The sequence below is a fragment of the Musca autumnalis genome, unplaced genomic scaffold (genome assembly GCF_047663935.1).
Source record: "Musca autumnalis isolate F117 unplaced genomic scaffold, ASM4766393v1 scaffold_2, whole genome shotgun sequence".
NCBI lineage: Eukaryota > Metazoa > Arthropoda > Insecta > Diptera > Muscidae > Musca > Musca autumnalis.
In genome coordinates, this window is record NW_027411755.1 from 111,982,810 (window position 1) to 111,992,085 (window position 9,276).

Genomic DNA, 9,276 nt, shown 5'->3' on the forward strand with positions numbered 1-9,276 from the left:
TAGGTCCACGCCTTCATGTAGCCCCCATAGAAAGGTACCACCCGATTTTCGGTATTTTGAAGTTTTTAGCCTCATTATCACACGGAAATGGTTGAAATTTGGTACTTAGTCTTCGTTAGGTGTATCAAACTTTCCCTCAGAAACTTGTCGGTATAGGGCCACGCCTTCATATAGCCCCCATAGGAAGGTACCACCCGATTTTCGGTATATTGACTATTTTAGCCTCAGTATCACACCGAAATGGTTGAAATTTGGTACTTAGTACTCGTTAGGTGTATCAAACTTTCCCCCAGAAATTTGTTGGTATAGGTCCACGCCTTCATATAGCCCCTATAGAACGGTACCTACCTATTTCCGGTATTTTGAAGGTCGCGACCTCAATATTCCACCGAAATGGCTGAAATTTGGTATTTAGATTTCGTTGGGGGTATAAAACTTTCTCCCAAAATTTGTCGTTATAGGTCCACGCCCTCATATAGCCCCCATAGAACGTTACCTCCCACACCGAAATGGTTGAAATTAGGGGCTTAGTCTTCGTTGGGTGTATTAAACTTTCCCCCATAAATTTGTTGGTATACATACATATGATGGAAAAAACGCTGTCAACTGTAATATGATGTAATATTGAAAAATTTATTTCTAGAATAGAAGGGTGGCAAATGAGTTGTCTTTGAAAATAAAAAAAGCTTTAACTTGAAATTCATAAATGCAAATTTGCAATCTTGGATGTATAAATAGGAGCTCCAAATGGCGAAAATTGTCTAGCAACAACAACATCTAATATGCCTGAAGATGTTAACCTAACCAGTTAACGAAACGATCGTTACGTTAAAGTGACTGCAACAACAACATATCGCTCATTTACTCACAGAGTGGCATAACTCAATAATGCGTTATCTGACTTGACAATTTCTATTTTTTCTACAACTTCTTCTTCTTCTTTATCTTGTGTGAGATTTACAATGATTATCGCATAATACTACACAAAAGCTTTTTGAGTTTATGAAGCCCTAATACACTTAAAATCATGCTTAACCTTGCACAGACATTTAAACTGATATCTGGCTAGCTGTTTGCAAAATATGGTTCAAGTGGTTATTTCAGTTTCTGTGTAATAATCTTTTTAAGTCAATCACCAACTTAAAACGCGTTTTCTCGAAACTGGATTTATTGAGATGTGTCACTCTTTGAGTAAAGGAGCGATATGTTCTCTTTATTCTCATCTGTCATGGTTTAGCACAAAATATTTTGAGCACCGCCAATCTAGGGGTTCTCTCCTGTATCTTTGGACCTCCCTCTCTAGAACGTTAAGATTGGGATGGCTCTCACGTCAACACTCGAGCAAGTACTGGAACGAAGGCATCTCATTGTGTTGCTGGACTGGAAGAATCTTTGCCTCCTTATGTAGATGGTACACTGAAGACATGAGAAGGCACCCTGTTGCTGTTCTCAGGGCGGCATTCTGACAAGTTTGAATATTTTTCCATTGAATTCCACTTACACTCGCGGACCAAACTGTCGCCACATAGCTTACCACAGACCGATGTATAGCGGTATATGTGGTTAACAAGGTTTCTTCATCTGCACCCCAAGTGCTGCAGGCTAGTGCAATGAACGGAAACAAACAAAACGATTCCCGTACCAATCGCACAAAGCCACAAACTTTTCAGCTTCTCTGAATCGTTTCATTCTCACAACCAAAACAAAACCACAAACTTTTCAATGAAAAAAGATGAAAACTGTACGATTGCTGAAATGTACTTCGGCTATGCTTTGTCGAGTTGCTTAATTCACCACCGAAACAAAAAGAATTTTTGGCAAACGTTTTCTGTGCGAAATGATCAATGACACACTCAGACACACACACACACACACACATGTGATTGCTTAACAACCCTATAAGCTAGCATCAGCATAGCACAGTGAATTTTATCAACCACCAAACGTTTTTGATTTATTCACATGTGTTAAGTACTATTTCGTTTTCTATCTGCTCTAGTGGAGTTGAGTACTTTTCGCTTTTGGTTTCGTTCGTACTCGCGAATGTAAACAAAACGAAACTAAACAGCTAGCTCCGCCAACGTGGGTTATGTTTCGTTTTGTATTGTTCCTATGGAAAATACGAAACGAAACGATTGGAAATGTTATTTAAAGTATTTTTACGTACGCTGGGCTAGTGACTTGACCTTGTTCGTACATTTCAGTTTGACGAAGATAGCTGCGGCATGCGCGAACGATGAGAACGTGCTGTAGAATGTGACCCTTGTGGTCGGAATTCTGCTACCATCGACTACGACATTCAACTCTCTTCTCACCTGCGGCTTCCGTGTGGTAAACAGAGTACCGTAGATTTAATGGCGGATATCTGCATATTCCTCGCTGGGAAAAAGGTGGTAAGATCGGTTAAAAAGGAGTTCAGTCTTTCACAAATATCATAAGGAAAGGTACCTGATGCCAGTCATCCGCATACGTTACGATCTCGATGTCGTCTGGAGGGGACGGAATACAGGAGAGGTAGGGTTATACAGTTCCAAACATATCACCCCACCTTGGGGAACACCCTGTTTCACTTTACGGGGTTTGGACATCTTCTTCCTGAATTCCACGTACGACTGGCGTCCACACATATAATTGATTATCCAACGTGTCAGACTTTGTCGGAGTGTTGTCTGCTCAATGTCCTCAAACAGCGTGTAGTGCCTGACAGTATCAAAGGCTTTTGATAAGTCAAGCGCCACCATCACTGTTCACGGCTTATCCTGTTCAAATATGTGTGGATATGGCGTGCAGCGCTGTTGTCGTGCTGTGTTGCTTACGGAATCTATGCTGACGCTGGGAAGGACGAAATCGGCATGTACGATTCACTTTTGCTGACATCCTTTCCAGACTTCGGGAACAATGAGGGTGGATATCGACAGGTTGAGAACTTCAGTGAAATACTCCACTCCCGGCACATCCAGCTGTTTCAGCATTAATAAGAAGAATCCATCAGGGCCCAACGATTTGGATGATTTAGCGTTCCGGATGGGATTTGCAACATCATCCATTGTAAACTTCTTCGCCCTGTCACTCTCGGGGAGCTCCACAAACTGTCGATTGAAATAACTTGTGCACTTCTTTGGGTCAGTCAGCGTAACGTCGCCAAACTTAACTGAGGTCCTATCTTCCTTCTTTCCAGGGTTCGAGAGTGACTTAACCGTTGCCCACTATTCACTTATACCGGTTCCAATGTTGCAACTCTTCAGATGAGTTAACCACTTCTTCCACCGCTTGATGAACTTGACAGTGACAATGTCTTTTGATTCTGACGATCAACAGAGAGTTTTTCCATCCAGCCGCTCGGTGATGTCCATGTGTATTTAGGAATCTTTTTGTGAGGGAAGATGGATCCACCAATGAGCAGCTGCAACATTTTACACAGTTCTTGTTTTTAACTTCACATCCAGGTTTTAAAGCGCGTTGGCGTTGTTGCTCCCTATTCCTCCCGAATGTCAGGAAGCGTGGATGTTAAATGTGTGTCAGATATTGGTTCCCATGTTTACAAAGACCTTTTGGTGTTCTTCGACATTATGATGCCAACTCCGATTTCGTCACCATATATAATCAGAGTTGCCGGTTTCTATGGGAAAAATTTACGTATTTATTGAAAAATGTTTGGGGATTTTTTGGGTATTTTAATAAAATTTGAGGGCAAACGGCTAAAAAATACTGATTAGGGACACTGTTGATGTTTAATGTTGAACTAAGGAGGTCGTTTTAGAAATAGGAACTATAAGGGTACGAAAAGTACTAAATTATACTATTTATTTATAACGATAAAGCTATACATACAACATCGATTTTAAGATACTAAAAAAAGAACCGTGATTTCACGTTTATGGTGACGATATTTAGATCCTTTATAACAAATCTATGCGATCAAAATAGCGAAGTTAAATATTGTTATCAGTTATCATGTACTTTTTTGGTTTAGTCACATCAAACTTCTACAATCTTTATTATTATTTTTTTTTTACTTATTTTGAAATTGAAATTCAAGGCGCCAATGAGCTTCTGACATGTTGGCTAAACAGCGGAAAATGTATGCTTTTAATTAATGAAATTTAAAGTTTATTTAAAAAATTAAAGCACAACGGGTAGTATGACCGCCCACATCCGCAATGTGTGATCGATATGAAATGTTATCCAAGTTCAGTTTTTTACTGTTCCTTTATTGTCGAACATAATTCTGTTGGATTTTGGTGAATTTTTGCTACGTTAGTAGTATGCTTTGGTGTCCGGCTGCAGTAGGAGTAGCTTTATTCATGTTGCGGCCAGCAAGTAGGTGTTGCCACAATAAGAAGCTATTGAGCATATCAGTTTACAAGCTTTACAAGATCACGATGATGATTGCAATCATGCAATAAGCGAAAAATGTTCATACCCTAGTGGATGTTGTATACATATGTACATATGCATCAGTGTATGCATGTTGGTATGTCTAGTAATAGTAGCTGGATGGAATTTTTTAATTAATTCAACAGATCTTCAAGTAGTCCATGAAGCTCCTGTATTGAATATGACTCCTTCTACTGTTACGTTAGCCTCCTTGGCAACCGACAGATATTATAACAAACAAGGGGCGTTTCCTTCGTAATACACCCATTTAATTAAACGAACGAAATCATAACAGAGTCAGTCTATTGTGTAGTGGGGCAGTAGGATTGGTAGCTTGGTTTCAGACAATTCTTTGTGATGAGAACTTTCAATCATGGAGTTGGAACTTTGTTATCTGAAATTATGACAGTAGAAGAATCAATAATTTGCCATAGACAAAAACATGTTTGCTATAGTATGTATTTTTGCTTACATACATATGTATGTATGCACATCCCTGTAGGAAATGTCAATATTGAATCTATACTGACCTACTACGGACATTATCAAGAGTCCTATAGCCATTTTGTATGAACGTATCATTCGAAAATCACTAGTGACATTACTAGTATGTCAGCAGTAAGTCAATAGTTGCTGAGGGACCATGTGTTGAGATTGGAGGTAGTAAGTTGTAGAATGTAACTGATGTAGAAATGGTTGGTGTCATTTATGGACAAACTTCGACGGAAATGCACGCTTTGCAACCGGCCTTATACCTCGTCGGAGGGGGGATTCGGAGTACCTTAGTTGCCCATACAAAATATAATTTTGTTTGCGTGCATTTATGTTTAAATAAGATAAAAGAGATAGAGAAGATACCCAGCAAAATTTGAAGGAAGGGATTCCATGCGATGGCGTGATTTCATGACATCTTTTGCATTGGTTCAAACGAAGTTGTGAAAGATCCGATCTTTTCATTAGCATTTGAACCAATGCAAAGGAAGTCGTGAAAGATCCGAACTTTTCATCAGAATTTGAACCCATTCCATCGATCCTATAGAGATGAATTTTGTGTTTTTATTAATACACATTTTTCTAAATACATAAGATTAATTATTTACAATTGGCTTGATGCCCTCGGAGACTCGAAATCGCAACCAACAACTAAAACTATCGTCGTAATGATAATGTCATTGCAAAGGGTTGGTGAAAATAATATGCCAAAGCATTGGTGGAAACGACTTGCCAAAGCATTGGTGAAAATGACGAATACTTCTCTATAACGAAGTTTTTTGGGGGCACAAGTTGAATTTGTCACTCAAAAGCTTCCTTCCAGAACTAAAAAGTTTTTACACATTTAACACATTTTGCACATTTTTCCTCAAAATGCGTTCCCTTACACCAAAAAAGATGCAAAATGTTCACTTCTCTTTGAACAAAAATGGCGCTGAAAAGCTTTCTCTTTAGAAACTTTTTACACGACAAATTTGGGCGAGCAAAAATGTGCAACATGTTTGCCGGCTTCTGATTGGTTGATTCGCCGACTTTGACATTTGTTCCGGTTTTTTGACGTTTCTGCCATTTTTCCGTTCCGGTACATTTGGAAAAATGTGTATGTGGAACTCATTTTCGACAGTTTGCTCTTTTGACAGTTTTATCATTAAAAAGTACTGGAACGAAGCTAAAATATAGCGAATTTTTGTCAAATGTGTTTTTCATATAAGTTTACACAATAAATAAAAACAATCATTCATCAGCGCTCTTTTTTATTGAAGTTCACTTAAATTTTGCATTGCGGACACAATATTTGTTCACAAAAAGAAAGAAAACAGTGGTTTATGAGGACAAATATCAGTTAAATTTTTTTTTAAATTCTAGAGAACAGCGTGTTAATCAATTGTTTTTATTTAGATTCGGCAATTGATGAATCGGACAATATGTTATGAATTGCCTTTACATTCCCACTTACAGAAATAATTAAAAATGTTAGCGAATTTTTGGAGTTTTTTCTCCCATTGCTCATTGTGAAGACTTTTTGATAATGCAAAGTGGCAAAATCAAAACAAATGAAAATCTCTTCATATTTCACTTCTAAATAAAAATTCAATATTTGCTTATTCGTATACACACGTTTGTTTTTTTATTACTCATGTAGGTACAATGAGTGTCAAAAACATTCGGTTTTCAATTTTACCAATAACACTGTGACACAAAATTGAACTCAAAGTCTGGGGGGTGGAAAATTTCTTTTGGGGATGAAAGCCCTTGATGAATATACTAAGAACCCAAAAGTAAAATTTTACCATGGGTCAAGTTTCTGAGATATCGCGCGATGAAGTTTTTGATTTTTTCCCTATAATACTTGGGAAAATAGCTCCATATCTCTGTTTGGCGTTGTTGTAGCTTCATTTTGAGGTGACAAGTCTTCAGTGAAATCGATTGGCGAATCTTTTTGTAGAACATTTCATTCTTCTAACTCAATGCCTTCCATGTCCTTTTCGTCCTTTATTTCTTGAACCGTAGTGAAAGTACCACAAGATGAGATTTTTCAGTATCCAAATATTCTACAAAAATTTTGCTCAGAAGATTTTAGGTACGGTTCTCTTTGACAACTAATCGATTTTGTCCCGTTTTCATTGTCATTTTTGACATTTATTCGGACTTGGTTCAGAATTAAACTATGTTTTGTTTTTCAGTATATTCGTTATTTGTTATGTATAGGTATGTAGACATAAGAATTGGTTATTGCTTATGTAGACATCTGGGGTGCTTCTGAAATATTTACGACAAATAGCTCTTGTAATGACGAACACGTTAATAACAAATTTTCTTGGGGGATAGATCAGGTTATCTCAATTTTTGAACCGGATATTCTGACATTAAACCCGATTTTTGAACCGGTTTTAAGTACCCGATTAAACGTATATGTATACCATTAAAAAGCTTATAGAGTTGTCAATCAAATTAAGTTAATTCGCTTATGAAAACTTTGTTAGTTGCAGTTCTAGAACAAAAAAACCGCTTTCTTAAACCGTTTTTAAGAAAAAATATCAGTACGCGCAAATATGGAGATCAAAGGCTGGGGGGTGAAAAATTCTTTTTGGCGATGAGTGTCGATGAAGATAGTGTCATGAACCCGGAAGGACAGTTCTGCCATAGGTCTAACTTCTGAGTTACGGACGGCATTGTGTTAGAAGAATGAAATGTTCTACAAAAAGATTTGCCAATCGATTTCACTGAAGATATGTCACCTCAAAACGAAGCTACAGCAACGCCAAACAGAGATATGGAGCTATTTTCCCAAGTATTATAGGGAAAAAATCAAAAACTTCATCGCGCGATATCTCAGAAACTTAACCTATGGCGAAAATTTCCTTTTGGGTTCTTAGTATACTCATCAAGGGCTTTCATTTCCAAAAGAAATGTTCCACCCCCCAAAAATGCTGCTGCACAGTGTAATAAGACCTCAATATTTTAGAATCCCATACTCAATAACCAAACAACCAAATACTTAAAAAAAGTTGGTCTTGTGGCAATTAAAATATTTTCATAACATGGATCCACGGCAACCCTATAAGCGAGAATAATAAGTAAAAGTTTTCTATGCCTCAAAAATATTCGGTTTTTTAACTTTTGTTAAATGCTCTGTTGCAGAACTTGCAAGTACATAGCTACTATTTTTTACTACGATAACAATTTTTCCTTTATGTTATCGAAAAATATAGTAAAACATAGTAGATTCTTACAGTACTGGAACAGACCGTTAGTAAATGCTAATATAATCTTTGTTCGTATGCGTAAAAATGTTATATTTTATAGAAAATTTAGTATAATTTGGCACCAAGGAAAATTCCTATCTTAGAAAGGGGAAAACTGGTTATATCTAATTATAAAAACGACAACAATAAAAGGAAATTTAGATTAATTTTTAATATTTAGTCGAATATAGTTCAAAACATGTGCAAAAGTCACGATAATATACGAATAATACATTTCATGAAACAAACATGATATCCAAAACCATTGATTGGGAGGGAATATAGTGCAATCTTTCTGAAAATTATTGCTAAACCGCCCATAATTGTCTTGAAATGGGTCACCGAGTCCTAAAAAACTTCGAGAAGATAGACAATATATACACTAGGGATATAACTTTTTGCACTTTTTTGCAGATATCGAAAATACCACCACATAGCCGTGTAGAGCATGAAAAACTATTATGAAATAAGGTGTCAATTTTTCTCTATCGCGAAAAAAGTTTCCGCACCAAATGCATTGAAGTTCAGTAATGCATTTTTGAATTTTATCTGTTATAACAAAATGTTTGCTTTTCATTAAAATTTTTATTTTTTTGTAATCTAATTTAAAATCATTATCAAAGCGTTCTGGACCAATTTGATCTCAAATCGCGCCATTTCGGAGCATATTAGGAATTTTTGACACTATTGCATTTTTTGGTTTTCCTTTATAAACTCGTGAATTTTATGTTTATATTTTTTGTACCTATCGGACAAGAGAATATGGTGTCATTTGCAACAAATTCGCGAAAGTTACAGACCGTTTTTAATGACTTTGCCTGAGAGAAATGTATTTTTGTCTATAAATATTTATTCAAACAAAGCAAATTTAAAATTATAAGTAGAAAAAATACTAAAAGGGTTTTAGTAATTGCGGTCGGTGCTGAAACTTTTTTCATCGAATCGATCTTAGAAACGCGTTTTCATTATTAGGGCAAAATTCCCCACATGGTACTGGTGTTGTATTTTTGTAGAAAACGAATACAATTCTCACAGGCAAGGTTAACAAAAACAGCCTGTAACTTTCGCGAATTCGTTGCAAATGACCCCAAATTCTCTTGTCCGATAGGTACAAAAAATATAAACATAAAATTCACGAGTTTATAAAGAAAAACCAAAAATT